The sequence below is a fragment of the Phyllostomus discolor genome, chromosome 3, assembly GCF_004126475.2.
Source record: "Phyllostomus discolor isolate MPI-MPIP mPhyDis1 chromosome 3, mPhyDis1.pri.v3, whole genome shotgun sequence".
NCBI classification, from domain to species: domain Eukaryota; kingdom Metazoa; phylum Chordata; class Mammalia; order Chiroptera; family Phyllostomidae; genus Phyllostomus; species Phyllostomus discolor.
Genome location: NC_040905.2, coordinates 96,740,359 through 96,767,680, shown reverse-complemented (window position 1 = coordinate 96,767,680; position 27,322 = coordinate 96,740,359). Strand labels below are relative to the sequence as shown.

Genomic DNA, 27,322 nt, shown 5'->3' with positions numbered 1-27,322 from the left:
AAGCCCCACGTACTTACTATCTAGACCTCTACAGAAAATGTTTGCTGACCTTGATTTAGAGTAATAGTTATTCTTTTTGCTAAATTAACAGATAATGTTCATTGTGACAATGACCCCAAATCTTACAGAGTAGGAAAGCACTAAAGCAATTCCGTAGTTCTGTAAAAATTAGCAGTGATTTCTAGCTTATTATGGGCTGTGGCACAGAAGAAAAAATAGGCTGTAGATTACATACCGTATCCTGGGTTCTTACTCTATTTCCACTGGTTCTCTTCAATTCAAGAAACAAATCACAGTGCAAGATAGAAAGTCATATTGAAGAATTAAATAATACTGAAGGATGACATTATCATCATCATTAAGGGATATTACTAAACAGAATCATTCTAATTTATAAAAAAAATACGTTATTTACAAATTTCCAAGCCCTACAATCACTGATAACAAATAACTACAACACACACAATTGATTGCGATGCCCCAGTGGGCCCAACCCTGGGTGAGAACCCTGTAGTGTTTTTAAAGAAACGAATACAATCAATGATCTCAAGATTGATTCATTAATTCATCCCTTCAACATCTGAGTGCTTACTGTGGGCAAGCTCTGTGCTAAGCATTCTGCAGTGCAAAGACCACTGAAGATACCAAAGGCACAACCTTGGCTCTCAAGCCAAGAAAACAGGAAATAATTCAATGGACTATTCCAAGTTTGAGGGAAATGAAAAGGAATTAAATCAAGGACAGCTTCAGGAAGTAGCATTGAACTGGGCCTGGAGAGAGGGATAGAATGGAACTGGCAATGGAGGGAGGCGATTCAAGGAAGGAAAGTCTCGAGGGACCAGGGAGTCACAGAGGTTAACACACTTCACCCAAACACACCAAGTTAAGAACTGGAATTAGGGTTAGAACCAGGTCTCCAGTGTAAAGCATTTTTCCAAAGCCATTTACAAGGTATTTGAAATACCCTGAGTGGTAAGATTTCCAAGGAGGAAATATAAAAGTATGAAATAATGTTATTTTTAAAATTTTAGGCACTTAATTTAATAAGAGGGGAAAGGTTGTTATATAAAGTGTACTAGGGAAAGAAATCTGGATATCAAGCCAGACAAAACCCAATCAAGCAGCAAAAATCTCGCACCATTGTCAAGAGTCAAACAAATATCTGAGTATCCAAGAGTAAACCAGAGTCCACCTTTAGCTTACAGTAATGGAAATAACCAGCAACAAAGCCATCCTTGCAATCTGGAGTGACCCCACTTTTCTCTGACTTGGCTCACGTTCCAGTTGGGGATGTCTCCCTCTCGGTGCAGCATTTCATCTTTATTGGGTACTTGACCTTTAGCAGAAAGGATGACCTAAGACCTTCTATTCATTGACTTTTACATTTAGATAATGTCAATCCCCTTCCCTTCAGCTGCTGAGTAAATTCCATTTTAACATCTTAAATGGTATAAATTCTTTAATCCTAAAAAAAAGAAAGAGGCAGGGTCCTGTGTAGTGACTTATTTCCACGCCGCAGAGTACGTGCAGTCCTTTGGCATGCATCTCAAAATGGAGGTGGTTCGGTGTACTGGTTACTATTATCCTGGGTTGAATCCTCCTTAGTGAAACACTGGGGATACGCTGAAGGCACCACTTAGTCACAGGTAAATGGGCCCTGAAGCTTTCCCAATCAACATCTGATCACTGTAAATCACACAGGATCAGGGCAATGTGCAATTATGATGGTGTGTGCAATGTGTTATGTGATCATAATGATCTGGTGATGTCTGCACCGCTTATAGACATCCTTTAATTCCAAAGTGGAGAAACAAAACTGTGAGGGGGAAGCCATACTCAATGGTGCGTGTGGTCCTTGTGTCACGTGTATTTGCCGCTGTTTCCTGGGACCCAAATGGCCAGACAAGCTCTCGGCACAGCTGAATTTAGAGGAAACTTCCCCTACCTTATCTCCATGACCTCTTGCTTGCTATTCATTCTCCCTTTAGCTACATCACTATACAGGAAGTCCCCTCACACAGCCTTGAACTCTACTCTCTCATGAGTTGCTCACGCTAAGTGAGGCTGAGCACGAGTAAAGAATACACACCATGTTCCCTAAGCTTCACCATTTATGAGCTGTATGGCCTTGGTCAGTTGGTTAACCTCTCTATATCTCGTTAATCTCATATTTAAAGCGGAAATAAGAAGAAAACAATAAACTCTATCTTGTAGGATGGATTTTTGAGAGGACAAAGTAAGTTAACACATGTCAAGTGCTCAGACCTTTGTCTTTAAAATAGTAAGCGCTCAGTAAGCGCTGTGCTCGTCACCGTGACCACTGTCATCATGCTACTTGGACTTCCTCCCCCTCCTCTGCTAACTGAAACCCCTTCCACAGGCCTCAGCCCCGCACCCACCATGATCCCTCCTTCCCCCGATCTGAACCCCAGGCCATCTATCAATCATACATAATTTTTAATGTATGTCTAACTGTCATGGGTACAGGAAGCATTTTCTTATCTAGACCATAAACCTTTTGAAAACAAGGACTTCCGAGTGTGTTTGCTTTGCATACAGAATAAATCTGATAAAGTAGTTAATGGTCATAGAAGCTAGATAGGGACATCCTGATGCCAATGTGCGTGGTTCTTATTTTTAAACAACATTTTTGGTAGCAATTGACCAGGTAGTTACTAGTGGTAGTAGAGAGTAAACCAAAACGTGCAACTGATACCTGTTTAATGTTAAGAATGTGAAACAGAAAATAATGCCAGGAAGAAACAGGGAGTGTGGATGAGAGTAAGAGGAAGGAGATTCTAGTTTTAGATCTGCTACTAACCACTGCACACTCTTTGAGGTTCAGCGAGGTTACGACACTTGCCAATTCCAGATCTACAAGGCAGTGCATCAGAATCAATGTCCTTCAAGGTCCTAGACAGACCTTGCTGGTTGCCCCAGTGAAAAGCCTTTGAGCTTGCTGAACCCAGACTTTGTTGGGGTTCTGAAAGGCACTGTCCCAGGCAGGTGGCCTTCTCCCATGGCAGAGGCACAAACCAACCTGGGAAATTCCATCGGCCTTTGCTGGTGATTGCAATAGAAGTAGGAATAGCATCCAGTTTTAGGCAATGGGACATAAGGGATATTTGCTGTGGGGCCTCTGGAAAAAAATTCCCTCCTGATAAAAAGAGGAGGTACACGAGGAATCCCCACCCTTGCGTCCTGTCAGTGTCTTCTCGAGAAAATGGCAGTGATGACTGCAGTGCCCCCGAAAACATGAGGAAAAGCTAAGGGTGCGGCAGGGAGGCCAGTCCAGAACTTCAAAGCAGTTACCAAAGTTGAACTGACTAGCCCATTTTGGAAATAATAACTTCCCCCTATTGCTTAGGCCATTTTAGTTCTGTTACTTATACTTGAAAAATTCCTGATTGTCCACACTCTGAGAACCCAGGCACCACACAATGGAGGCATGCCATCGAACTAGGGGAATTTGACACACACGTGATCTCTGATGACTCACAAAACCCCTTCAGGACATTCAGCAAAGGCTGCACTGGCTGGGCCCTGTGACCCGGAAGGGCACTGCTTACGTTTCTTTGTCGCCTGTGTTTACTCATCTCATTTTGACATGTTGGCTTCTTTTTGTGAGCTGAGCTGACATGCATGTGTTCAGAGATTAAGGTCAATGGGAACAGGAATTACCTAATTTCAAAATGGGTCTAAATTCTATTTTCTAATCTCTAATGTCTTCTAATCTCTTATCCAGTGGATTATTTTAATAATGTCATTTCTGCCCACTGTTACTATTGATCCTTTCCAAAAGTTCCTTACATGTCTTTGATGACTTCCAAGTTTGTCTATCATGTTTCTAATCTAAACATTCTACTATGTTTATGCTAAATGACCCGCGTATATAAAAAAATTCCACTCAAGGTCACAAAACTCTCACTGGTGCACGCATAGATAACGTCTGTTTGCAGACTCGTCACAGACACGTCAGAGACTGTCAGAGCAGAAAGCACTACCACAAGGCTCAGCCCTACCTCCGCCCCTATCCTGCAGATGAGGAGCCTGAGGTCTGGGTAGCAACATGCTTTGGTGAAGGCGACACAGTGAGTTGGCGGCATCATGGTGTGCAGGAAACTGTGGTAGTTTGGTGGGAGTGATTACAGTGGCACTAACTGTAACAACAGCAACTCACGTTCATCCTGGCTGAGGACAAAGCAGGAAGCATTTGAGGTTCTTTATAGGTTTTCATTAATTTGATCCTCATCCAGAGCCCCCAAGGAGGAAGGTCTTACCACCATTCCCAGGTTATAAGTGAGAAGTGGAGACAAGGAAAAGGTGCCAAAGGTTAACCAAAGCTCCATGCTCACACAATCATCATTTGGCCATTTCTCGTCCTCTGACACTACACCAGGCCATGGGGTGACATTTCTTGATGGGCTACTGTTGATAGGTCAGTGGCTGGAAGTACAATGGGTTTCTCCAATCCTGATTTTTCTTCACACTGTTTATAGGCTGTCTGAGTTCCAAACAGAGGCCAGCATTTCACTCCAGATGTGTGCAGCAAAGTCCTTACACGGTTGGTGTCACCTGATTTCCTAGTATCCTAACAGCAGGGAATAGGAGGGGGAAAGAGGGGCTGGTGGGCAGGCAGCAGGTGGGCAGGTGGGAGAGGGTTAAGAGACAGGTATGACAGAGAAAAAAATCAACCTCCTCCCACTTAGGAGTCCTTGCCTGCTTACCAAAGTGCAAGTCCCAGCAAACATAGCACAGAGGAGAAGATGCGTGGTGGGACCTGAGTGCCGTAGCTTTGTGCAGAGAGTGAAGAGGAGGCATTATAAAGGCAGCATCATTTTTCAAGGAGCCATTACAATTTCTCACTTAAACACAGAGTGAGCCAAGCTAAGGTAATTACTTTTCTGGGTTTTTATTGTATTTTAAAGCAAAAATGAGCATGGGCGTGAGCATGGGGAGCTGGAATGGACTGTTGTGGGGATCTCATCCAACTACGTTCAGTGGTTGCAGAGAAGCAAACAGAGGGCCAGAGAAGTTCAGTGGCTTAGCCACCTCATTCGGCCCACACAACCGATCCAGTTTCTCACTGCTTCACTGCTACGTGGCAGGGATGAAGTGGAAGCGAGCTTTAGAAAAGGCCATGATTAGAGTTTGGGCTCCTCTGTACACACCGATGGAGGGCCTGAACGTGATCCAATATGGAACCCAAGTCAAATTGTAGGGGTCCAATCAGCTGCTGAACCACACAAACCTCTCTCCCGGGTCTTGTCTGACTTCTCTGGGAGACACTCCAAAGCTGGGCAATGCTAATGTCAGGCTAAAGGCCTTGCAGCTCATCCCAGACATAGAGGTGACAGGATCAGCCCTAAGTCCCAAACCACTCAGGCAGCCTGACAGCTCCACATGGACTGAGCAGACAGCATCCAAAATGGGCAAAGGGAGGGAACTGGCAAGGCCTCCTCTGATCAGATTGTTCAATAGCCTCTGAGCTGGCTGGCCTGGCCCAGCCCCAGCCCCAGCCCCGTTGCCCTGAGCCAGGGCCTTTGCACTAATGCGGGCCTTGAGCAGCAGCCTTGCACGGCCCAGACTTGCTGGTCTAGCATCCAAGTCAATCTTGCCTACAGCTGTCAGCGGCACAGACTGTTTGATGCTGCACGGATGGCAGTGATTCAGTCATTCTGGGGATGTTTCCAGGGCCGTGTTCTTGGGAAGGGGAAAAAGAGAATCCCCTTGGGGGGCCAGCAACTACAGGCCACACTGCCAGCAGGCTGGCTCATCCTCAGCTAGACACCATCAAAAGCCTGCCATGGCATGTTTTTTTGAAACCAGGCAATTGAATGGTCCCTGACATTTGACGCAAGACCATCCGGGTGACCTATGAAGTGAGAAGCACTCTTGGCGGTTAACCTTAGTGGATGTGACAGCAAACTCACACCTGCTCTAAAGAATAAAGGTTCTTCCTGACATCATTCAGGCAGAGAGGGAAACAGCCCTTTTGGTGAGAGCCCATGGACTTCGCCTTCACCTCACTGCGGAGGGCTGCTGATGCAAAGGCTGGTATTTGCCTGCAATCTTTCCCTGGGAAGTAATTAGTTTCCATTTAGAGGGATGACAAATTGATCAGGCAGGAGTCGCACTGAGCTCTGAATTGAAGCTAAACATGATGGCTGTGGCTCTGGCAAGTCAGGTTTGTAGGTCTGTCGATGCATTTTACAGTTTCAAAATTCAATCACCCAACAGCAGGAGAGGAAAGACATTGCTTGAAAAAAGAGAACCAAAGCCTGCATTTCCTTCTGCGAGTTCATTATCACCTCGCTAAAGCATGACGGTGGTGTGAAATGGGTTAGACGCACGGATGCTTCTGTTAACGGCCAAAGGAAAAAAAGTCGCACATCATTAGGAATGGAATAAACGATACCGAGGCACAGAGCAGAAATGATTTGATTAGTAATTTCCAGTTTTGAAAAGACCTGGAAAAGTACCAAATGACTATACAGAAGGTGTGATGGAGTTCTTAATTGCTATAACTGCTCTGGGAGACTTGATGATTTGTGACATAGAATACAGCACAGTACGCTAACGCTAATAACCGTTAATTAAATGCAGCAATGATATACTCTCAAAATGCACATACAAGTTACCATAATTTCTAGATTAAAAGCTGCACTGTCAGAAGCCAAAGGCAAAGAAAGGTGGAGGGAGCAGGAGACATCTCTCTTGTCTTCATGAGCGGGCCCCACGGTCTACCCAGAACAGAGCGGGCAGGAAACACTACGGGGAAAAAAACACACTTGGCTGGAAAATGTGAAATGGCTCCTGAATGAAGCCGGCCCTCTGGAGGGAGAGTTATTAATTCTGAAAGGCTGTTGCTGCACCAGACCATCTGGCGGTGTGCAGCGAGTTTGGTGGCTGGTGCAGTTTCCGGTTGGATCTGCTTTGCCCCCCTGTGGCATCTCCCACTTGAACTGTCATCACGCCACGTCCACGATGTTTGGAGGAAAAGGGGGGAGAGAGGAACCTGGTGATGTCGTGGGGCTCTACAGAGTTTTGGGTGCCCTTCTTTTCACATCCTGCCACTAACAAATAAGGGAGGCCGGGAAGGTTGATACTGGGGAGGGGGGCGGTGATTCAGGGGAGCCTCATCGGAATGCAAGATAAAAGAAGTCAATTCATCTCCCTCCCTTTGGGTGAAGAATGCTTGTGAGCCTGAAGGAAGAAAGATGAAGGAAATGCTGCTACTTCCAACTCAATTATCTTCATAATGGCACACAGAGGAAGCTGGGACAAGTCAAGATATCCAGGGATAATTCAAATACCCCAGTTTCGGCCATGGCCTTAACTTTCTCATTTAGCTATTACCAAAGCCACCAGCATTTAGGAGACACAAGAGACCTGCCTCTTGGAGAGGTCAAGGAGCAAGAGAAATGCTTTTTGCCTGTCATTCAACCAATGTGTACTGCATCCTCACTGGAATACACAATCGAGTCAGGCAAGCAAGAGACAAGGGTGGTATGTCAAACGGTTCTGTAACGCTTTGGGTGGTAAATGTGTTTGCAATGAGGAGAAAAAGAAGACTTTTTTTTCCTATCTTTTAAATTTTAGAGAGAGGGGAAGGAAGGGAGAAAGAGAGGGGAGAAACTTTGATGTGAGAGAGAAAAGTCGATTGGTTGCCTCTTGTATGTTCCCTGACTGGAGACCAAACCCACAACCCAGGCATGTGCCCTGACTGGGAATCAAACCAGCAATCTTCACTTTGCAGGATGATGCCCAAGCCACTGAGCTACACCAGAGAAAGGAGACTTCTGAATGGAAGAACTGGAGAAAGTTTTGTAGATGAGGTGGCAACTGTAACAAATCTTGAGTAAGTTCCAGGATCTGGCCATGGATCAAACAAGGAGAAGGGCATTCCAGGGGAGGAAGTGCACAATCACAGCCCTGGGCAGGCACAGGAAAGGTCAGCTGAGCGAGTTGGAAGAAGTCAGGTCAGTCTCAGTGCGAACTGGGAGAGTGAGGAAGGAAGTGGGGGACAGTTTGTGGAGAGCCTGGAATAAAGTCAGACACAGCAGCCACCTTCTTTTCTGTAAGGGGAGTGACCCAGTCAGGGTAGTGTTACCTGGCAGTACCCTCTGCTTGAAACTCCCTTTCTTCAGGTACCTGTGCAAATGCTTCCTAAAGAGACAGCCTTCCCCATCCCTACTCTTCTACCCCTTCAACTGCTTTAGTTTTTTCTTAGCATTTATCACTCTAGCCACCATATTATATATTGTGTTCATTGTCTGCTCCAAGCCTTTCCCATGTGACTTTATTTTGTCCACTGCTGAATCCCAGGCCTGGGGACAATGCCAAGCCGGTGCCCAATAACTGTTTGCTGAACGGGCCAGTGGGTGGATGGACGGGAGACCCCCTGAAGCAGTTTTCTAAGTGCTGTCGGGATAGTTGTCACAGCCCTGCTTGGGAACTGGTTCTGAAAGCAAATTCGCCGCAGGCCCTACTCCAGATCAATTCAATCGGGAACTCTGGGGCAGTGCCCAGGGACCTGTGTTTTAATAAACTCTCCAGGTGATTCTGACACACACTTAAGTGTGAGAACCATAGGACTGGAGGACAGTGGAGACAGGGAGCCCAGTAAGCAAGTTATAGCACAAGCTGCTTTGATGGAAAGGAAGGGACAGACCAAGCCCATCTTTTGAGAGATAAAATACATAGCACTTGACAAAGGAAGAGTCTGGGGAGATTTATTGACTTGTGGCTTTGGTAACTGGTGGAATTGTGAGTATGAGAATAAAGGCGCAGCAAAGGTTTGGGCAGGGTTGGGGAAAGGCAGAGATCAGAGATGATAAATTCCTTGCATTTCGAAGGCAGTCTCAGAAATTCCCAGGATCCCATCTCAGGATGTCATTTACAAAGCAGGGAATCAGCAGAGGACACGCAGATTGGGAGATGATAAGTGCAGTTTGGTACACTTGTAATATATTCGTGGGGGTGGCAGTGGGGAGATGTCTTCTTGGCTATAGGCTATGTGGACCTGGAGCTTGAGGGGGAGGTCTGGGGTGAAGGCAATGCTAAGCCGCACCACCAGGCTATGAGAACCATGGGTATGGGCAGAATCTCCCAGTGTGAGTAAGAACAAAATCTTGAACTACAAGGAGGGCGAAGGTCACTGGAGATCTAGGAGTGGTAAGAGAGATAAGACAAAGATAAGGAGAGAACAGTGTTGCAAAGCAAAACAATAAAAAGAATCAGATGGGAAGTTGTCAAGTTCCTGATTCCCTTCTGGGAGGGTCTGATGGGTGTAGGAACCCCTCCATCGGGGAGCCTGGTGAGTGCAGATCACTGAGACTTCTGTGAGGACAGGTCAGCATCTTCACTGCAGGGCAGAGACAAGGAGGCGGCAGTGAGAGCATGACAGGTGAATGGGGCTGGGAGACCAGAAGCCCATGGGGAAAAGCGGGAATGGAGGTCAGGGAACTTCATTTGTTAGTGGGGCCTTGTAAGCACGTGTCTATGCTGAGAGGGAGTTGGGGCTTATGAGACAGAAGAGATCACTGGGGAGGAAGAGTAGAATGGGGCACGGAGCTCAGGTGCACAAAGACCTGAGTTTAGTTTAGATGGGAGTGACACTCTTTCATTGAGAATTGGAGGGAAGGATTGTCATCAATATGGGCACAGGTAAGTGGGCCAGCCAGGTAAGGCTAAGCAAAGTTGAGTCTTCAGTGGTATGACATAGTTTTGCTCCCAAGAACTCAAATCTGATGAGGACATGAATAAAGATAAATTCAAGACAAAGTGGTAAATGGCACAAAGATTTATGGGATGAATTAAAGACCTGAAAGTGAAAAATAAAACTATGAAGTCAATAAAAGAAAATGTGGAATGCTATCTGTGGACTAAAGACAGAGAATTCTAGAACATATGTGAAAAATCAAGGATATCTTAACAAAGATCACTAACTACAGATAGTTAATGCATACAGATCAGAAGATATCTGAATGTCTAAATATAATGAATGACCCAATGTTAGGATGTACAAAAAACCACTACAAATCAATAAGAAGTCAGAAACTCAGAAAAATGGTCAACTGGCCCTGATTGGTGTGGCCCAGTGAGTTGGGCACTGTCCCACAAAGCAAGGGGTCACCAGTGTGATTCCCAGTCAGGGCACATGCCTGGGTTGTGGGCCAGGTCCTCATTTGGGGAAGTGTGTGAGAGGTGACTAATCAATGCTTCTCTAGCACATCAATGTTTCTCTCCCTCTCTTTTTCCCTCCCTTCCCCTTTCTCTAAAAATTAATAAGTAAAATGTTAAAAAAAAGAAAAATGGTCAACTCATGAAGATTTATACTGTCAAATGATAAAAGTTAGACATGTGGATAACAGAGTATTGGCAAGAACATCTGAAAATGAGAGTCCTGTTCCAAAGCAGGTAGATGGTAACATTAACAGCAATTCTGAAATGCAATTGGCAACGTTCACTCAAATCAACATGTATTTGCTTTATCACCCAGCAATATCTCCTGGGATGTATCACCAAGCAGGGATTGCGGTTTCACAAGAGAACACATTCAAGGATGACTGGTACTCGTGGTGGGCAGGAGCAGGCACCCTTAGACCCTTCTCTTGGGGAACGTGTCTTCTGGCTCCTCAGCAGCTCTGAGAAGCAACAAAAGTGTGTGCCCAGCAGTATGGACAGATCTTTAAAAAGGCATGTGGAGTGACAAGAAATAGACCTTGATTTACGGCACAGCGGCACTTAGGAAAGCTAAACACACCCACAGGGGAACATTACCTGTTAGACAAGGTTGCATACCCAGCACGGTAGGCTCAGTGTCTGGGGGCAGGAAGAGCTCACCAAAATATGGGGGAAAAATTAAGAGAGGCTTCAGGTAGATGTGGAAAGATAGTCCACTTTGACTTGGGGAGTACGATTAATTCAATTATCTGATCCTAATGCTCTTATTTGTATTTATGTATAAAATAATAAGAACAGATTTATGGGGGAGATGCATTTCAAGCAGGCATCTGATATGTCTTCCTGAGATGGTGGGGTTCCTGTTCTGTCTTAAAGGATGAGATCAGAACCTCGATTTATGGAGGTACAGACATTCTGTGCTGAGGAAATGGCTTGGATGGAGATGGGAAAGTACTGGGCAGGAAGGGAAACATTTAATGGGCTATTGTGACAGGAGCCAAGAGCAATGGGAGGTCGGACCCTCCCTTGACTGAGTGAGGGAGATAAAAAAATCATTCGGAGATGACTTTGGATGGTCAGCATGGAAGCCAGGAAAGATGCACCACATCGGCTGCAGCACGGGGGAGGGAGGCGGTGACCAGACAGGAGGGTCCAGCAGGAGAAGGGCAGGAAATGGCCATAGCACGGGACCCAGCAGTGGGAAGCTGAGCTGGCAGGGCCTGCCTGGTGGACACCTACAAAATTCCGAGGTGGCAGTGCCGCAGCCCACATCAGAGCTTAATGATGACTTTCTCCAAAAACAAATTGTCATTGTGGCTGCGGAAGAGTGTTTCACTGTTCTAGGCCCACACTCTTAGCCAAGGGAACCAAGCCTTCTTTCAGTCCCCACCCACGACCGCCGCTGCTATCAATGAAAGCCTCTGTGTCTCAGTCAGTTGGTTGTCTGTCCTCATGCGCACACACAGAGTTAGTTCTGTACTAATCAGAGAAATAAATAGTGTTTCGCTTGAGTGCACCATGGGATCTCTGTGTCCACTTCCAATTTCTATTAGGTAAGCATGCCAGTCCCCCTACCTTAGGCAGGTTTTTTTTTTCTTGTGAGTTTATTTTCCAGAGGTTGGTTTAGCTTATTCTAAATGAGTCAAGTGTTGAGGCTCTAACTTTTCCCCTTCAGAGAATTAGGACGGCTAGAAAAAATTTCCTGTTTCATCCTTGAACTGTCTTCCTACCATCCGGGCCACCATCAGCCATTTATTTTTCTTACGGGCACCAAGAAAAATGTTTTAAAGTATATTTTCTGAAGAGATGAATGTCATGAGACATATACATCCATGTACAATTTATATCACAGCCTCCCCAGAAAACAGACCACACGCTCCCCCAGCCTACAAAAGGCATCCCACGGGATTGTCTGCTCCACGTTACAGTATAAACATCTTTGTTTTTTCTTTTTGGCCTGACGGCCTTAATCTCTTTAAAAAGGCTCAGCCATCATTACAAACGAGGACATACGTAATGTTTCAAGTTATGCTCTAAAACACAAGAAAACCACTCATGAGCACAAAGGAAACCTCCGCCACATGTAACCACACGAACAGTACTGAACTCAGCCTCACAGTCCCATAGCAAAGGGTGAGGCAGGTTTTCTTCCCTTCCCTTTCCACGAGGGAAACTGAGGCAGGTAAATAAATGTCAGGTTACACATAGTGCTGCTGAGACTGACCTAATAACTTGTCTGCAAAGTCCAGCTGGGGATGATTGATTCCACATTTCTTTTTTTAAAAGTGCATTTTATTGATTATGCAGTTATAGTCGACCCAGTCGACCCCCCAGCCTCCCTCTTCCCTCCAGCAATCCCTCCACCTTAGTTCATGTCCATGGGTCATGTGTGTCACCTCTTTGGCTTCTCCATTTCCTACACTATTTTTTACTCTCCCTTGTCTATTTTGTACCTACCATTTATGCTTCTTATTCCTTGAACCACTTCTCCTCTTCTCCCTCTTACCCTCCTAGCTGATAGCCCTCTAAACCATCTCCATATCCGTGATTCTGTTCCTATTCTGCTTGTTTGTTAGTTTCTTTGTGTTTTTGTTTTTGTTTTTAAAATTCAGTTGTTGACAGTTGTGAGTTTGCCGCCATTTTACTATTCATAGTTTCACTCTTCTTTTTCTTAAATAAGTCCCTTTAACACTTCATGCAATAATGGGTTGGTGATGAACTCCTTTAGCGTCACCTTATCTGGGAAGCACTTTATCTGTCCTTCCATTCTAAATGATAGCTTTGCTGGATAGAGCAATCTGGGCTGTAGGTCCTTGCTTTTCATCACTTTGATTACATCTTGCCAATCCCTTCTTGCCTGCAAAGTTTCTTTTGAGAAATCAGCTGACAGTCTTATGGGAACTCCTTTGTAGGTAACTGTCTATTTTTCTCTTGCTGCTTTTAAGGTTCCTTCTTTATCTATAACCTTTGGCATTTTAATTATGATGTGTCTTGGTGTGGTCCTTTTTGGGCCCAACTTGTTTGAGACTCTCTGTCTCTGTGTTTCCTGGACTTGTATGTCTATTTCCTTCACCAAATTAGGCAAGTTTTCTTTCTTTTTATTTTTTCAAATAAGTTTTCAATTTCTTGCTCTTCCTCTTCTCTTTCCAACATTCCTATGATTCAGATGTTGGCACTTTTGGAAATGTCCCAGAGTCTTATACTCTCCTCTTTTTTTTTTTTTTAATTCTTCTTTCTTCTTTCTGTTCTGGTTGAATGTTTATTTCTTCCTTTGTTCCAAATCACTGATTTGATTTCCATCTTCATACCCTTCACTGTTGGTTCCCTGTATATTTTCTTTATTTCACTTTGCATAATCTTCATTTATTCCTTTATTTTTATGTTATTTTTTTGCCATACTCAATGAGCTCTCTGAGCATCCTGATCATCAGTGTTTTGAACTCTGTATCTGTTAGGCTGTCTCTCTCTGTTTCATTTGGTTTTTTTCTGGAGTTTTATTCTTTCTTTCATTTAGGGCCATATTTCTTTGCATCCTCAGTTCAGCAGCCTCCCTGTGTTTGTCTCTGTGTATTAGGTAGAGCTGCTTTTACTCCCTGTCTTAGTAGCATGGCCTATGCAGAAAATGCACCTGTAAATTGTGTGGGGTGCAGCCTTAAGTAATCACCAGGGTGGGGCAACTCAAAGCTTCACTGCTTTATGACTCTGTGGGTGGGGAGGACTGGGGCTTGGAGAGGGGAGAGGTGACAATGCCACTGCCTGGCTTCTGGATGTTTGTCTGGCACTCGCCCTATTTCCAGTCACTTTATCTACATCCAGGGTATATGATTGATGCCCTTCCAGCTGCTGCCCTGGGGTTTGCGTATGTTCTAAGATGTGTGCGCCCTTTAAGTAGAGAAATCTGGCAGTTTCTTCCACTGCCCCAACCCCTACTGGTTTTTATAGGTAGAGGCAATGGGGGTTCATATCCTGGTGTTAGAACCCTGGGATGTTTGGTCTGGCCTGGGGGTAGGATGGCTCACTCCCAGGCCAGGATATCCCTCCTGATTTCTATCTCCCACATGTGAGTGTGGGACTGTCTGTTCTGCCACCACTGCCACAGCCTCTCCACTCCACACCACCTCTCTGCTCCATCCCCTTGACTCTGCCCCTCCTACCCGTCTGGATGAATGTGGCTTCTTTACATCCTTGGTTGTCGGACTTCCATACAGCTTTATTTTCTGATGGTTCTGGGTGTTATTTGTCTTTGGTTGTAATTCTTTCTAGGGTTGTGCAAGGTTGCATGAGGAGGCAAAGCATGTCTACCTATGCCTCCATCTTGACCAGAAGTCTGATTCCACAGTTCTCTTTGAGCTGGTCTTAGAGGGAGAGGAAAAAAGGGTTAAATCCTCCTGGGGTCAGCTCATTTGCTCCAAACTCAAAAGCAATTACATAGTCCCTTCTTGATGCTGAGAAAATGATATTTCATTTAATTTTATCTGAAACACAGACTTTTTATTTTCTTTCCTCTAGTGAAAGGGCTATAAAAGAAACAAGAATTTTGGTGTGGCGGTGGTGGCGGCAGCAGGGAGTGGTAGTTGGGGGAGATGCATGGAAAATTATACTTTGACATATATTATGCGCTTAATCTTTTGTGGCAACTTTTTTACATTTGTAAGAGTTATGGATTTTAAAAGTCAGGACTAAGATGGCTTAATGAGCATTCACCCCCCTGGAAGTAGAAGGAGGGCTGATGTGTGTTAGTCAGCTGTTAGCTTTATTGCCTCTCTTCTGTACTAAAAGTGACAAGTTGAACACATTATAGAGAGCTCAGATGTGTTATGCAGATGAAGCCTGCAGCAATATCTGCCTGCTCTCTATTATTTATGATGTCTATATAATACAATGGACTGAGATTTAAGCCATTGTGATGCAGTTTGTTTTCCAGGGTGCTAAAGTACAGAACATTTTACAGAGAATTGCATCTCTGTTACATATTAATCAAATCCATCTTACATGCCGCTCTTACACTGTAAACTAAAGGGAAAAAAAGATTAAAGCTCTTGGCTTTTCCTCAGCTGTCAAGGACTGGCAATAAAATAATAATAAGGGCTTCTAAATAATGTGTGTGTGACAGGCCTGTGCTCGCTCGCACAGTCCTTTATGGAGGTTAACTACAAAATAAGTTCCAGTGAGTGATCGGGAACAGGCGTGTGTGTAATACTGTAATGCCAACGATGGCATAATTCTTGAAAAGTTCATTTGCAGAAAATTCCCCGACTTGATGAGGCAAAGTTTGGCCTCTTGAATCATTCTGCCACGGTGTGCGGCATTTGCAGAGTTGTTCTGAAGTTTACAGTCCTCGCACTTTTGAACTTGCTTCAGCTGTAGTCCATTAAAAACCGAAAGCTCCATTCCCTGGTACCCAAGCTGGGGTTTACTGTTTGGGAAGTCATGGGAAAGTGGTTTTATGACGGGATACAGACAAAGGCTGTGGAATTCTGTGGTCTGGGCAGGACTGGGGGGATTATTCTGTTTTGTAACGTGAAGGTGATGGAGGCTCATTGTTACTTCAGGTTTTGGAAGGAAGATGGTGAATCATGGTAACAAAAGTCTGGCTTCTCAGGAAGTTCTTACAGTGCCTCCCCCAGTCCCTTCACCTAGGAAATTACTACAAGGCAACTTGTGAGACATTTGTGCCTGTATTTGTGACTCTACAGACTCTCAAAGAAAAAGAACGCAGGTTGTAAGTGTCATCGCTGCTTCTCATTCTTCCCCTCAAGAATGGAAAATGCCTGCATGCCAACCTGGGCAGACTCACTTCCAGCTCAAGGTAATTTCTAATGAAAGGAGAGAAGGGAAATTGCACTTGGAGGCACTCACTCTGTCTGACAGGGAGTTAACAAAAGAACCTGAATTGGCTCCTTTGTAGAAATCAGCACATGCAACACAATGGTTTCCGAATCTGCCTTTCTACCCAAAACTCAAAGTATAGAATTTACATTATCATTGCCCTGCCCACCATCTATATAAACCAACCCCCTAAAGATCCCAACTTAGGGAAATCACTTAGCCTCCCTGGAGTCTGCTTTTCTCCCTCTAATGTGGGAGGAACAGGCCTACTTCTTCCTACCCCCTAACGCCTCACAAGGAGGAGTTCTAGCATTGGGTGGCATTATATTCCTCCAGCTCCCTATGTCCTTCGACTTTTCTCAAATGAACACCTGTTATCCAAATTATTAAAACTGCAGCGAATGCTACTTCTAAAATACTCGCTTCAATTCATAAACTTAATACGCATTTATTGAGTGCCCTTGGTTGGCCAAAGCCATGCCACTTCCTTAGTTGTAATGTATCTCTGAACTTGCTGAGCCTATTCTAAGAGTGGTGGTACACATGAAATGCCCAGGTGTTTTCAACCTTTTCTACACATTATGAACACCCAGGGCACCTTAAGGAAACATTAATGGCCAAGTCCCACCTCTAACATGTGGACTCAGAAGCTCAGTGCTTTCAAAACCTCTGCTGGCCATGCTCCAGCCAGGGTTGATAACCTGGGCAGGGCATAATGGAGAAGAACACAGACTCCTGGCGCGCGGGGGGCAGGGGGGGGACGGGACGACGACTGTGACGCCACTGTGGAATGAAGCTGAGCTGGATTTGATGTCCTGTTCTGCCAAGTTATTTAAACTCTAAGCCTCCGCTTTCTCTTGTGAAAATTGGGATAATAACAGAGTAACATGATAAACAGGAGTCACTGACTGCTGTCTGGAAGATGGTAGGTGCTCAGCAGATAGAAGCTATCACTTTTCCCCCCGAACTTCCTGCAAATTGAAAACAATGACACCACCTTATGTATGAGACACTGTAGGTTCACAGGATACTTTTAGAGGCATCAATTTAACTTTATCCTCACAAAACCCATGGACAGGATGTTTGATTATTACCACTATATAGATAAAGAAACTGGCCCAAAGAGTTCAGTGCATGTCCAAGGTACCACAGAGGAGAATGGAGAGGAGGACTTGAATCCAGATCTCTTGATGCTCACAGGGCTGCCAGAATTAACCACACTGTCTTTATGGCAGTCAGCATGAACTTGCAGCTAAGATCCTTGGTTCTTAAAGAGCATCAGCGTCACCTGGAGGGCGGGTTAAACCACAAGGCACTACGTCTCACTCCCAGAACATGTAATTCAGGAGGTCTTAGGTGGGGCCTGACAATTTGCATTTTTAACAAGTTCCCAGGTGAAGTCCATGCTGCTGGTGTGGGACCACACTTCGACGATACGCTGCCCTTCAAGTGTGTGAAAGGAGGCTAAGCTGCTGCTCACACCCTGCCTGGGCCACCTCACTCGTCCCTCTCTGCTCTCCATGATGCTGCTTCCTAGCTTAGGCCACATCTCATCTTTTTGGTCTCTTCCTCAACAGTTTGAGTCTGAGGACCTGTGGGGTCATTGGTCAAATTGTTTCTTTCTCCAGAGAATGGCCAATCCCCTGGTGCGATCCCCGCAGGGCACAACCCAGCCTGACTCTGTTCTAGAGACAAACACAGATATGGGCAGGGTGGCCCTGACCACTCTGCTTCCTGGATGGCATTTCCAGACCCGCTGTCTGAGTGCCTGGGCACCGCACATCTTGACTCCTATCCATCTGGCACATCATGAACCACACCTCAAAAGGCTTTTCTGGCCTCTGTCTTGGGCCTAGAGTCACCTGAGAGCATGAACATGTAGGTTCCTATGTCCTTAGTCATTTTAGGCAGGAAAATTAAAACCTGCCAACAGTGAAGGAACATAACTTACCTTTCCAGAGGATCCAGAACCATTTTCCAGCAGGACTCCTCTGAGAGAACCTAAGAGTTCAATAATGCTCTTCTCTTTACCCTCCTCCCTACCACCTCTCATCTTATCCCTTCCTTCCTGCCACCAAGTGCTTGGGGATGTATGCACATGTAGAACTCACCTCTACTCTTTTCCTGAATTCAAAGCCCCAACCGAGGATACTCGGGGAGGAGAATGACCCAGCTATGAGCCTTTATGACCTATTCTGTCTCCCTCTCTGTGTGTGCCTTGCCAGATGTGCTCTGAGGAAGCTTAGGAACCTATTCCTTCAGGTCCTGAGATGAGATTCACTGGAAGGCCTGAGATGCAGGCTGGGGAGTGTGGCTGGTCCCTCACCATGGTCCTGAAGGTATGTTAAGAGCTAACCTATATCCTAAAAGGCAGCACCACGATCTCCTAAGAAGCTCGATCTCCGTGAAAACCTCATTATACCTTCATAATGCCAAGAAGGTATCACTAGGAGTCAAGAAGGTAAGTCACAAAGTTGGGTAGACACACAGAAGAGGCACATTCAACTGTCAAATCCCTGGAAAGGGTCCATGTCCTTGCAGCATAGACACAAAAGCGCTCAGTGCCCTGTTGAGCAAGACCAGGCTATGACACAGCAGATCTCCTAAACGGCAGGAAAGACACCAAAGCACCATTCAGTGTAGGGGCAAGTGGAATTCACAAGGTAGGTACTCAATAGTCTGCATCTTGGAGTCACACTCTTTTAGAGCCAGATGAGACTGAGATGGCAGCGGCCACCAACTCCTAACTCCCTCTTTATAGCTAGTGGAGGAAGAGGTGTCAGGTTTAGTGACCTACTCAAGGGTTCAGTCACTCAGCAGCAGAGCAGCAGCCCAGTGCCAAGTCAGCTGACGCTAAGCCACAGCACTATGCTGCCCAAGACCCAAAACATCTAGGAAGCAGACAGAGTTTCTGTAATGTGCAGTTCAAAATCTGCTTTCACATGCATTTATTTCATTGTCCTCTCAACTGTTTTGGGAGAAGGCTACACTTTCATTTCACGGGTGTGGAAGCCAGAGGCTCTGAAAAGCCAAGTCTGAGGTCACCAAGCTGCTTGAGATGAGATGATGGGCAATGTGGGCTTGCTCTGGGCCTAGTGCTCTTTCCTGCATTGTGGTTCTGCCCCTTGACACTGGGGCAGGAACAATCGTCATGTGGACAGAATGACACACTATGACAAAGGTAAAGGGCCAGGCCAACAGTTAGCTCCAAAATGCTCACACCCCACAGATCCCAGGATCCTCATGGGCCCTGCCTGTGCAGCCTAAACCCAAAAATTTCCCTCAAGCATCTGAAGTCATCACCAAAGCTAGGCCCAGTGCATGGCAAGTGAGGGGTGGGAGGCAGATCTGTGAAAAGTGGAATCCGTGGAGCACTCAGTACTAGTACCCAAGTATCCATTCGGTGGCCAGTTATCACAGGTACTTCGTGCTGGCTGTCCCCTCTGCCTGCAGTGCTCTGCGGGGCTCACTCCTTCCCCTCCTTAGAGTCCTGTCTCACTTGTCTCCTTCTCAGTGGGGTCTACCTTTTATCCCCTATTTTAAATAGCATCCCTCCCACTTCAGGGCTCCCAATTCCCCTTACCAGCCTCCTAACATTTCACATTTTACTCACTTATTATACTGGTTGTCTCTCTCTTAGTACCAGAGCATGAGCTCCATGACAGTAGGGACCTCTGCCTGTGTTTTGACTGATGATAGGTCTAAAAGCCAGAATAATCCTAGCATACAGCAGATGCTTAATACAAATTTTCCCTTATGTTTTAGTTTGAAAAATTTTAAACCTACAGAAGAATATAAAGAATATACTGAATACCTATCACCCTACACCTAGATGCAATAATTATTAATATTTTGTGACATTTGCTTTATCTCTGTGTGTGTGTGCTTATGTATTTACACACATACCTATATTTCTTTTTGGTAAATGAGCTGAAAATTAAGTAAAGCAAGTATTTGCTAAGAATAAGGGTGTGTAGGGCCCAATTATTGGCTTCCATGTCTCTTCAGCTGCCTTTAACTTAGAGCACAGTCAGCCTCTGCAGGATGGATGAGAGGGAGAGCCACACTGGGGTGGAACCCTCCTGGGATCTGCTGGTGGAGTCAGTGGGGGGGTTGGGGGGTTCTCACCATGAACTGTCTCTACACCTCTCTCTTCTACATTGGATTCCCTCAAAAGGTCCACACAGGATGCTTCACTGCCCGCTCCCCACGAAGGTCCCCAATTTTCTTGCCAGCCACTCCACGTGGGGGAGGAAGCAATGCTGCTCCTGAAGCCATCACCCCAGGTGAGTCTCCATTATCCTCCAGAGCACGCTTTTCTTTCCCGAGGTGCAGGGCTTTCTCTACTGCTCTGGGTTCACATTATTAAAATACAAACGAAAGGGCAAATGTGTGGCCTGGTTGGTGAAACCTTGAAGGACCAGCTTGAAACTGCCTGCAGGTGAGGGGACACTGGTGGTGGGAACAAAGTGTGTTTGGGGTCACCAGAGGGGCTGTGTCCTTGCTAGCCCACAGAAGCCTGTTTTCTCCATCAGAGCCAGCCATGGCTATTAGGATGCCATTAATGGCATGAGCCGTGGGATGCTCAAAACACTGAAAAAAATGTACTCAGAGAGAGGGCAGCAGGAAGAACCCAAGAGAGACATAAAAGAGGCAATAGGACTTAGAGAGCGCTCTTAGGAGAGAGGAGGGGCAGTAGACGGAATGGAGGGAAGTGAAAGGAGGGGGACACATGTGAGTAGGCAGGAGAACAAGCAAGCGATGGGAGCAGGGGCAGCAAGGAGTCAGAACCATGGGGCCGTGTGACTCAATGGGAGGCAGACGTGCCAGAAGAGAGCTGCCCCAGGACCAGCCTGGAGAGGAGAGCAGGAAGGGTTCAAGAGGTCAGAGAGCAGACTCGGGAAATCAGGAAGTCTACCAGCGCTGGGTCCCAGGGTGAATGGGCAAAGGCAAAGGGGTTTAATTAGAAACCAGCAGGGCCCCCCTCCTTTTTCCTTTGTGAACTCTGGGGCTGTGGTTATGAACCAAGAGGAAACCCAATCCCCTAGCTGCCCCTCACTGGGGCCTCCTTCTGCCTGCTGTTCCTCTCTGCCCTAATTAGTGCCTCGCCACCATCCTGACAATGGATGCTCTCAAATGCTTCCAAGTATGACCATACATTCTGAATCACGTTTACCTAGCAACTCCTTCCACCCCCCTCCACTCTCTCCCCAGTATCACTGGAGCCTGCAGTTGGCTACAACCTCCACTGTGGATACTGACCATCTAATTTCCTAGTCTCCTAGGGGCTTTAAATCCAACCTCCCTGACCTGCCAGCAGGAGAGATGACCTCACATTTGTCCTGCTTATCACTGGTAATAACCATTAGGGACAATGGCAGGCGCTCACACCTGCTGCCCGCTAGGATGGCAGATCGGGTCTCCACAGGAAGCCAGAGATGCAAATCTCCTTGTCCTTTTCAGCACAGGGTCACTCCCAGGCACTCTCCCACATGGACACCATCAGACCAAGGGATGCTGGGAGAATTAAACCAAAGAGACAGAGTGCGTCCTGTCTCCCCTCCCCCCAGCAAGTTAGCAAACACTGGTCCAGGGGTTTATAAGATGTTGTCAAGCAGCAGTATTCATTAAAAGACAATTCGTTGTAGATCCCTGTGCTGTGGCCCAGGCGTGGGACACAGGCCTAAGTGGTGGCGACTGTAATTCTCTGCACAACCATTTCTTTGTGAGGAGCGATTTTCTGCAGCTTGGGCACTTCCATGGCTGCCCTCGTTGTCCCTGAAATGGTGCCATGAACATCTAGGACAGAACCTGTGGCACTGGGGTCACTGCAGGCAGTGTTCTCCATCCCACATTCCAGGCCCGTGACTCCTTTCCTTGACCACCCTGAGGGTCTCTGAATCCCCCAATCCGAAGACCCCATGAGACTCTTCCTTCAGCGTAAGCCGCTCCCCACACAGACCCCTGTGCCCACAGACCCCAGGCAGCCACAGGCCTGCATGGCCAGCCCCGCCCTTGCATTCTTTCTGTGTCGAGCCAGCAGCCCAAGCAGCCAGCAGCAAGCAGGCCCCAGCCCTGCTGTAAAGTATTAACTCATACTGAACACAGTTTGTCTCCGAGGACCCTCTTGGCCTCTTCGTCATCCTGTGCTGACATTTTAATCGTGCTTTTGTGGGAGCTGGCTGGCAGTTTGTCATCAGGAATGGCGCGGCGAGGGGCCAGAGCGGGTTGCTGGCTGTGGCTGCTGCTGAGGGAAGCAGCCCATTCTGACAGACTGAGCAATAATCTGAACTTACTGCGCCGAGCCTGTGGGACACCAGCCGGGCCGCTTTATCTTCTTCATTAAAGTGCGCTCAAAAAAAAAATCCATTTTCCTTTAAAGTCTCAGGAACAGATGGAGTAAAATTAATTGTGCCATTAAGTCCCGATAGACAATACCAGAGTGGTTTTCTTTCAACTGTGCATGTGTGTTACAAAGTGCTCTTCGTAAAAGGCAATTACTGCAACATTTGCCATAAAATAAAGGTTGCTTTAATGGGCAATAAACACAGGCTTCAAATTTTGTATGAAATGGGTCTCCAAAGGGCGCTGTTAGAGGCAGCTCAAAGGCACGACTGACTTTAGTATTTCTGCTCTGGCTCCAGCTCAGCCAGTTCCGAGAACAATGATTCCCCACCCCTGGATATATTCTGATAGAATTATGTCTGTGATGTTCACTCGCTGCATGGGCCTCTCCAGCCAGATTGTTCTGGTCAGCAAACAGCAGGAGAGAAAGGGAGAGAGAGAGAGAGACAGACAAGTTCACGCGGCTGTCCTGGGGCAGTACCCACTGCCCGCGGAAGGAGCCAGTTAAAGTGACAAGCCTGGTTCGTGGAGAATGGAGGACGCAATTTATTTGTCTTCTGTCTCAGAGGTCTGGTGAGGGTTTCTCGTTGATTCCTGGAAGTCAGGCTCAGTGAGAAATCTATATTTATGTATATTTAGAGCCCTTTAGGACAGAGATTTGGCAAAGGGGGGAAATAGGCTGTGCTTTACAACCGAGACGAAAATGATGATGAAGGTCTGTCAGCAGATTGATGGCCAGGCGCTGCTGCCGGAGCCCAGCTCCCTGCTCCTCCGAGGACAGTCATACAACACTGTTTAAGTGAGCCCGGAGAGCACGGCGGAACACAAATCTCCGAGAGCCCAAGTGGAGGACTCTGTCTCTTCTGAATCCCTGCCCCTTCCCTTTGCAAACCCCACATATAAATCTTCCCCTTTCATGGATCCAAGCCACTCAGACCTGGTTGGATAGGGGCAGGGCTGCAAAGACCAGAAATTCATTTCACTCCACTATATTTCTACATTTCAGTAATTACAAAGTTAGCATGACATATAAATGATCCATTAATTGAAATATGGACTGCACCAACTCCAATATTTATGGTATAAATCCATATTTCATTAAACCAATCCAATAAGCAAATATATCAAGAACATGGGAGCATTTTTAAGTCTGAGATCAGGAACTAAAAGGACCATTTTCTGTCGAAAATATAGCCCTATGTCTTTAAAAAAAAAAAAAAAAAGAATCCTTAGCAGATTTGGAACTCAGTGGAGCTTGGGAGACAGAGAAGCTGATGGTGGTGAAAATTAACTTCAAGTAAATCCAGGGTCAGCTCGTATGATCAGGGGAACACAGCAGCCCAGGGCGCCCCGCGGGCCACCAGCTGCCACGATGCAAGAGGCTCTGGTCTCTGCTCAAACTGCAAGGGGGTAGGAAGAAACCACATGGTTTGGCTGCTCCAAGGACAGCCAGACAGGCTTTTAGCTGTGTTTTAGAAGAGGGGCTGGTTTGCACTGAGCCGTCCATACTGCTGCCTTTGTACCAGGGGCTTTCTGGCTTACAGTGACTGAGGACTGAGGTCTGTGGAGGCACAGCTAACTTCCCTGCCTCAGGACAAATCTGAACCTGCCGCTGGGACCTCAGCACTTAGCCAAATGCATCCCCTGCTGGCTGTCCCACAGGCACTTCCTTGTGTCCAGCTGCAATGCGCACCTGCCTTCCCTCTTGTCTTCCCCCAGGTCAAGTGAAGACTGCCATTTACCCAGCTGCCCAGCTCAGAAATCTCCTCCTTTTCCTTTGTCCATGCTATTCACCCTGAAGATCCCACCCCCTTGTCCCCACCTTCTCTGTCCTGTCTTAGTTCCGACCCCATCATCTCATCTGGATATGTCAGCACCCTAACTGGCCTCCCTGCTCCAGCCTTGACCCCCTTTAACTACTTCTCCAGATTATTCCACCAGGTGGCTACAATGTGAGTTTTCATACACCCAATTATGAGATTTTTTTGGGGGGGGAATAACTATTATTAATATACTCTTTCACTCTCAAAGTATCCCAGTTTGGATGACACATTACAATCCTACTTAAAACTCATGGTACTCTCGCAAATCCCTGTTAATTTCAGGAAAACTCTAAGGTCCTTCAGCTTCATCCAGGTTTTGTAGGACTCCAAAATCATATAACTGGGGGGCTCTATGTGAGGGAAAGAATACAAAATACAAAATTATTATAAAAATTTACCTTAAATGTATTTTTGCCATTTTTTTTAAACAGAGGAACAACAACAACAACAAAAGAATAAAACCACAGCATGTGGCCTCATGAAGACACTGCTGGAGCCCTGGCAGCTTAAGCTTCAGTAGCCTCCTGGTGAATCTGCCCCAACGCGGCATATGGGCACGTGGTCTGCGATCTGGCCCTGGCCTAGCTCTCGGGCTTCCTTTCGACGTCGCCCCACCCAACCCCCAGTGCACCACTTGGCCACACCCCTGCTGTGTACTGCAGCCACAAACCCATGTACAGGTAGATCAATGTGCTACTTCTCTCACACCTCCGTACCTGTGCTCTTCCAGCAGCCAGGCAAGGGACAGGGGAACATGCAGGCAAATGTCTATGCAACTCAGTTCTAAAATCTCCTCCAAGCAGACAGACACTCCAGGCAGCAGTCGGTTCCCTTCCTCTGGAGCTCCCATGACACCCCAACTACCTTTATCTCAGCCTTGATCACACAACGCAGAAATTAACTGTCTTTTCCTCCACTGAGTACATGGTAAATGCTAAATACATGTCTAATGAATGAATAAGCAAATCTGAGATCAAAGCATCCCTTTTTCTAGTGCCACGTGGGATCCCTGCTAAGGCTCGACACAGGCTGAACACGCTGCTAGAATGGAACGGGGAAGCGATAGGAACTGGAGCTGGTCCCACACCATACAAACCCAAACCTGTTCTCTCTGAATCAGGGCAGTTACTAAGCTAGAGCAAATTATGAGTGAATGTTGGCAGGGATGGAATGAAGAGCTGGTACTGATTAATACCTGAAGAATAAGGCCAGTCGTTCTCAACCACGTTTGCATAGGAAGAGTATCTAAGGTGTTAAGAAATGTGTTTCACCCTGTCTGGGTGGCTCAGTTGGTTCAAGCGTTGTCTTGTACATGAAAAGGCTGTGGGTTTGATCCCCGGTCAGGGCACATACACAGGTTGCGGTTCAATCCCCGGTTGGGGCGTGTACAGGAAGCAGCTGATTGATCTTTCTCTCTCACACTGATGTTCCTCTCTCTCTCAAATCAATAAACATATCATCATGTGAGGAGTAAAAAATAAGAATAAAAACATGTATTTCTTTGCCTGGTACCCAGCTCCAACAATTACTTATTTTCTGTGAAGGCATCCAGTCATTAATACTTTTAAAAAGCTCTACAGATAATTCTAGAGTTGTAAAACAATGACCTACCAAGTCAATATCAATTAAGAACCACCGTTTCAAATATTTTTATTCACATTTGGATATGGTCACATTTACCAACCTATGTGTAGCCACAACTGCACATGGTCCATCCCTGTTGCTTACTGCTGATGAATGAGCACCCGTTGTTACATGTCTATTACAGACACTTCCCACCATCTATTTCATTGATTCAGTCAGCAGCTGCTTCGTGAGGGTTCAGTGCCAAAGACTCACTGGAAATACACAAAAGTAAGACTTGGCCCTAATGCTCAAGGGGCTTATAATATTTTAGGTCAAATCTCAATGACAGCTGATAGCAAAAGAACCTCCACAAGCCTGTAGCCAGTCAAGTGCCTTGTGAGTGCTGGCGATGGTAAGTGCTTTGTGTAGTGATGTCCCTCCACAGCAGAGCTACGACTGGGAAGTACTCTGTGAATTACAATGTGTTGAATTCATGGAGGAAAGAGCAGCTCCCCATCAGCAAACAGCACTAAAGTCAAATTGAATACTCAGTCGTTCATTCCTTCTATTTGCTGCAATATATATGTATCAAACACATTACATGAAACATACAACAGTGGGTTCCAGATATACAGTGGTGCAGAAGATGAAGGTGACCCCCTAGCCTGATGGGATATAGTATGAAAGACACTATTCATTATGCCCCGACATCCTCAACTGCCATCCTCAATGGTTAATGATGTAAAGGGCAAGTCTACGTAGGGTCCCAAGGTGCAATAGGTGCATGTAAGTCAAGGACCACAGAGATCTAGGTCCCAAGAACATAAGAGGCAATGTGCTTAACTTTACCAGTAAACTAACTTGCTGGCTTCAAAGTGGAGTGTCAGGAACAGCCTTGAAAGGAAGCTGGTGAGCTGAGGAGGGCTCAGGCTCATCCTCCCTGCTGGACAAAATTCTCTCTCACTGGCAGAAAAATAACCTGTAGGGACTTACACGGTGCCATGCGCAGATGGGGCTTAATGAACGTGGTGATGATAATGATGATAATTACTCAAACTCGTTCCTATCTCTGCACCCCAGGGAGGGCGGTGCTGCCTTTTGTCATCTGACTAAATTTGAGAGGTGACCCTCCTTCCTAAGTTTATTTTGTAACATCTTCCCACGCATGGTGTGGTATTTCTCTGCCTTTACGTGACTCAAACCAGCATGTGCTCAGCAGTGTGCTAGATCCTCGGGAGGGCATGGAAGAAAAATGAAATTGTCAGGAGGTACCAGGGCCATGCTGACATCCGCACCAGGGCCAGAGGGTGGGGCTTGCCCAGGGAGCTCCTCAGAGCAGGCAATATCAAGGGTGAGCACCAGATAATAAAGAGTCTGTATTCATTTCTCTACACGTTACCTCTTCCAGAAAAGAATGTATGACGATTAAAATAAAATAAACAGATACATTTCAATAAAGTTAAAGAAGAAAAAGCAAAAAAATATAACCATGGGGGCTAGTAAAGCCAGTATGACTGAGCACTGACTTGAGCCCAGGCGTTCCCAGAAGATGGGGCACAGGGAAAGAACGG

The 27,322-nt window shown here is 46.2% G+C and overlaps 1 protein-coding gene across 7 annotated transcripts in view; it reads right to left on the bottom strand.

Moving 5' to 3' along the window:
* The window catches only part of AUTS2 (activator of transcription and developmental regulator AUTS2), a 1,155,833-nt gene that overhangs the window by 124,923 nt on the left and 1,003,588 nt on the right, over positions 1-27,322 (bottom strand). The window lies entirely within an intron of this gene.